This window comes from Chenopodium album, chromosome 11 (assembly GCF_948465745.1).
Source record: "Chenopodium album chromosome 11, dcCheAlbu1.1, whole genome shotgun sequence".
NCBI lineage: Eukaryota > Viridiplantae > Streptophyta > Magnoliopsida > Caryophyllales > Amaranthaceae > Chenopodium > Chenopodium album.
The window spans coordinates 25,645,265-25,651,191 of NC_137844.1; the positions used below are offsets into that span (position 1 = coordinate 25,645,265).

General features: G+C 38.9%; 1 non-coding gene across 1 annotated transcript; it reads left to right on the forward strand.

Annotated features, from left to right (window-relative positions):
- Positions 1 to 205: 205 nt before the first annotated feature.
- LOC145569567 (small nucleolar RNA R71) lies at positions 206 to 311 on the forward strand. The gene has a single exon (XR_014096160.1). It is a non-coding gene; the product is annotated as a small nucleolar RNA R71 (small nucleolar RNA).
- The last annotated feature ends 5,616 nt before the right edge of the window (positions 312 to 5,927 follow it).

The following is a 5,927-nucleotide window of genomic DNA, read 5'->3' on the forward strand; positions in this document are numbered from 1 at the left end:
CAACCGAGTACACCGAAGAGCTACTCTTGCTAGTTGACTCCCTTTCACCATCTTGCCAATCTCTATAGTACCTCACTACGTCTTCAATTATGTCTACAACTTCCTCCTCCGTTTAATTCATGATGGGACCTGCGGCTCCTCCATCAACGACTTTCCTTGAGGACTTAGGCCACCATAGAAGATTTGAATAATTTGGTAAGTAGGAATTCCGTGGTAAGGACATTCTCATTGATACTCCTTGTACCCTTCCCATGCTTCATAGAGGCTTTCACTAGACTTTTGTTTGAAACCTTGAATCAAAGCTCTAGCCTCCGCCGTTTTCTTTTGTGTGTAGAAATGGGATAGAAATTCCTTGGTCACTTCGTCCCATGTCCTTAGAGAATTGGGTTTGACCTCCTTGTCCAACCATTCCAAGGCACGCCCTATGAGAGAAAAGGGAAAAAGCTTGAGGCAAGTGAATTCTTTGGAAATTCCATTCACTTTGATAGTGTTGCAATACTTTTTGAACTCTTTGAGATGGTTTAGTGGGCTTTCATGTTTAGCCCCAATAAATTGTCACCTCTCTATCAAAGTGATCATTGACGGCCTTATTTCAAAGTCATTTGCCGGTGTTGTAGGTATAGCATTCCCACTTTCAAATCTATATGCACCCGGAATCCCTAATTCCTTCAATTCCACGCTTGGATTTTCTCCCATCCTTGCTTGTTCTTCTTGTTGTGGTTCCTCTTCACTTGGAGGGCTAGAACTCAAAGAATGTCTAGCAAATCTTATCCTTGCAATTTTCCTCTCAATTTTCGGATCAAGTGCCACTAGTGAACGACCACGTGCTCTACGCATACAATCTCAAAAGAAACAATTAGTAGCACGGCTACAAATGTAGCCAAAAAGAGAAAATCTTTTTGTATTTTCCAATTAAAAATGAAGTAGACTCAACAACTATAACAAAGCACCAATATCATTCCCCGGCAACGACTCCATTTTGAAGTGTGGTAATCTAGGTCGGTGAAATCTAAGGCACCACCAATCAAACAATTAAGAAAGTCAAACTTATTCCTAGTATAAGACAAGTCCGAGTCGAACCACGAGGAATGAGAGGGAGAATGCTATAGCCTATGGTCAAGCTACTTCAAAGAATGAGAGGTGAAGTGAATTGAATTATAACTAAGGTCTCAATTAACTAATAAAGTCTAGAAAATCAATACGCTAAACACTCGGGATTAAGGTTCCACACGCAAGCTCAATGACTAAGCAAGTCGATGAAGAACTCAATTGATTCAAACGTTGCAAAGGACAAACAATAGTTGCAATTAATAGAATTCAAGAGGTATCTCCTATAAGTCAAGCTAGGGTTCACTATGAACGACTAACAAGGAAAATCACAATCAAATTCAACCAATTAAAGTAATTCTCAAATCAAGGGTTCATGTCATTGAAATTTGCTATGCAATCTAGATTAATCATCTAGGTTGATCACTCCTAATCAAATTAATCACATGCACAACTGTGTCAACCAATTTAATTGCAACAATTCAATCATCCAAGAATCATCAACTAGCAAAAATCATCAATCAAGCATGATTCCCCTTCTCCCAAGCTACTAATCTACTCATAAATCATAATGGAATTGAAAAACAAAGCAAATTGAATTACAAACATCATCATTTCAAGATTAATCAAAGAGAAAATCAAATTCAACAAATTCTCAAACCAAAGATCAACAACCAAATCAAACATTCAAGAATTAAAGGAAAGAGCAAGGAAAAGTAAATTTAAAGAAAGAAATTCTCACTAATTTTCATTCATTGAAGATGAAATCCAAGCTCAAAGATGTAAGTTGAAGTATAAAACAAGTAATCTCAAGTTTCTCTCTCTACTTTCTCTCTCTACTAAATCTAGAAATAAATCTTAAGTACAAGTGAAATCGTCATCCCCTAAAAAAGGAAAAGTCAAGGGGTATTTATAATAAATCGAGCGAGGAGAATCGGAGCAGGGCCGTGCGCACGCACCACCAGCCGTGCACACGCACAGCTGGGTCTGCGAGCACGCACAGAGAGGCCTGCACGCGCGTACCCCTGTTGTGGTGTTGCGGCATGCACGACTCCTCTTGCTCGCTCCTAGATCCTTGTGCAAAGCTATGCTCTCAGTGCTCTTGTGCATCCCTATCGTCGGTGCTCTCATGATGATACCCGCGAGGAGGGCAGCCCTTGATCTTCAAATATTTGCGCTTTCATGACCTAGAATCAATGAGGGCGCAACCGTGAGAGTGCAGCAAATAAAACTTTGAAACTTTACTAACAAAAATTCAAGTAAAAATAAGAGAGAAAGCAAAATGAATAGAAACTAAACTAAAATAACAAATTAAGAACAAAAATCATGAAAAACTCATAGAAGTAAACGAAAAAGAAAAATGAGTTATAAAGATGGAAAATAAAAGAAAACTAGAAAAATTATATGAAAATAAAGCAAGAAAATATAGAAAAAGGAACTAAAAGCTACTCTATTGAGCGCCATAAATAAAGCTCATCACATTCCAAAACAACACTTATCGACCTATTGAGAGTAGTGATGGGCTACGCCAAAGCGCGACATCACTATTACTCCCTAGGGTACGTAAGGCATATCGGGTATGCTTGTTGGTTTTGGTTATACTCAATGATATGAGTGATGGAGTCCTAACATGTCATGGAAAAGTGGATAAGTTGTTGAGAGAGCATTAGATGCGACGATTTATCCAACCAAGAGTGGCTTAGAGCCATTAGCAAAGAGTTGCTTACCTTAAAAGATTTAGTGTTAAGACAAGCCAAAGCATGCTTAACCACTCTTTGTTTCTTTAGATCTTGGAATCGACTTATTCTCACCAAATGGGGACAATTTTAATGTGTGAATAAGACGTTTAAATAAGTTTTATTAAATGCATGATTTCAATCTTATTAAAGTATTATGAATGGTTTTTCATTTAAAATTCTTTCAATTGTAGAATCATGTCTTCAACTATCGACAAAAATCTAATTTGCCCTGAACTTCCCGAGAAGTTACCATTTACCTTGAATTTGGTAAACTTCAAGGAATGGGAGGAAGAAATCCGTAAGACCCTCCGCAATTGCTACCTAGTGCATATTCTGGATACACTTATCCCGAGTTTTTACTCAAAAGGGGTTATGAGCGATGAGGCTCATGAGGAGTGGAGTTATGATTGCAAGAGCTCCAGAAAACCTATTCTTGCAAGGCGGCTAAGTTTGCTCTGAGGCCTAAAAGGAAGGAGCACAAGAAAAAAGCTAAGATGCGCTGCTTCTATTGTAGTAAGCAAGGTCACTACAAGAGAGAATGTAGCGAATATATGGAAGATGAGGCAAAAGGAAAAGGAGCCTCAATCTCAAGTATCATCTTTACACTTGAATATAAGCAATTTATAAGGTATTAGATGCCGGAAAATTGACTCACTATGTACTCCTATTTTAGGAACAAAGTGAGCGGTGCTTTTCAAGTGGATATGAGTACACAAGGGGAAGATGAAGATAAGATGTCCAAAGAAAGCTTGTAATCTCATGTTTTTGTCTAGATTTCAAACTTGTTTAGTTTTACCGACCATACTTTGATCTCTTGGCGTTGAACGTCATTTTGACATCACAAGACTAATGTTTTATGTCTTGCTTATATTTATGGAATGACATGTTTGTGTGTTTTTAGACAAACATGTTTATAATGATACCAAAAGGGCTAAGACCGTGGAGTCAAATCAAACGTACTTGTGGCATTATCGTCTTGGCCACATTAACATCAAACGCATCAAGAAACTTCTACAAGAAGGTGTTCTTGACTCTTTCGATTTGCAATCGTTTGACAATTGTTAAGGATGTTTATTAGGCAAGATAATTAAGCAGCCATTCTCCAAGTTGGGAGAAAGGGCATGAGACTTGTTGGGTCTAATACACACCGATGTATGTGGACCAATGAGTTCTGCCACAAGGAACGGACATCGATATTTTATCACCTTCACAGAGGACTATAGTAGATATGGCTATGTCTACCTCATGTCGCACAAATCTGAATCGTTTGAAAAGTTCAAAGAATTTCAGAGTGAAGATGAAAATCAGCTTGGCAAGAAAATCAAAGCCCTACGATCGGATCGAGGTGGTGAATACTTGAGCCAAGAATTCGACGACCATCTGAAAGAAAAGGGTATACTTTAAGAATTAACACCTCCAAGAACTCCGCAATGGAACGGAGTATCCGAAAGGAGAAATCGAACATTGTTAGACATGGTACAATCTACAATGGGTCTTCGTGACCTTCCTATCTCTTTCTTGGGACACGGACTTCTAACTGCGACACTAACACTTAACCGTACTCCATCAAAAGCTGTAGAAAAGACTCCATACGAGTTATGGACGAAGAAACCTCCTAGGTTGTCTTTTCTAAAGATATGGGGATACGAAGCATATGTCAAGAAATTGATTTCTGACAAACTTCATCCCAAATCTGACATGGTTTACTTTGTGGGCTACCCAAAAGAAACCAAAGGGTATTACTTCTACAATAAATCCGAGAACAAAGTGTTTGTTGCTCGCGATGGTGTCTTTTTGGAAAAGGAGCACCTTTCTAAAATGATAAGTGGGAGGAAAATCGATCTCGATGAAGTTCGAGAGGACGAACAACAAAATCAGATTGACAGTCAAAATGCTCAAACAGCATCTGTTGACGCTGGTCAAAATGATCAAAATGTGCAAATTCAAACCGACAATGCAAATGCTCAGTCCGTTATCCTGCGAAGGTCTCAGAGGCCGAGATATCAACCTGATAGATATCTTGGTATTGTATTAACCAAGAATCAGGACATCCTGATTATAGATAGAGATGAACCGGAAACCTACAAGCAAGTGATGGCAAGCACCAACTCTGCTAAATGGCAAGAGGCCATGTGATCTGAAATGGATTCCATGTTTGAAAGTTAAGTCTAGGACTTGGTTGACTTACCCGAGGGTTACATACCAATTGGATGTAAGTGGATTTTCAAATTGAAAACCCACAAAGATGGAAATGTATTTACTTACAAAGCTAGATTGTTAGCAAAAGGTTACAGGCAAATTCGTGCTATTGATTAAGATGAAATCTTTTCTCCAGTCGCAATGCTTAAATCTGTTTGGATCCTTTTAGCGATTGTTGCATATTACAATTATGAAATATGGCAGATGGACGTCAAAACCGCCTTCCTCAACGGTATTTTGGAAGAAACTGTGTATATAACACATCCTGAAGGTTTTGTCGACCAAAATAATGCTAGGAAAGTTTGTAAGCTTAAAAAGTCCATTTATGGGCTAACGTAATCTAGTAGGAGTTGGAATCTACGATTCGATGAAGCCATCAGTAAGTTTGGTTTTATCAAGAATCCAGATGAATCTTGTATTTACAAGAAGGTCAGTGGGAGTGACATCGCCTTCCTAGTATTATATGTCGATGACATATTCCTCATTGTAAATAGCATTCCATTGTTAGAGTCTGTAAAGGCATGGCTCGGAAAGTGTTTTTCAATGAAAGACTTGGGAGAGGCTCAATACATATTGGGCATCAAGATCTATAGGGATAGATCGAAAAGGATGATTGGAGTGAGCCAAAGTATTTATATTGATAAGGTACCGGCACGATTCGGCATGGAAGAGGCCAAGAGAGGTCACCTACCCATGTCACATGGCATAACCCTAAGCAAGAAGCAGTATCCACAGACACCTAATGAGCGGGAAAGGATGAATCGGATTCCATATGCTTCGCTCATTGGATCGATCATGTATGCCATGATATGTACTAGGCCAGATGTATCGTATGCCTTTAGTGCTACGAGCCGTTACTAATCAGACCCAGGAGAGGCCCATTGGACTGTGGCCAAGAATTTCCTAAAATACCTGAAAAGGACCAAGGATAAAAACCTGGTG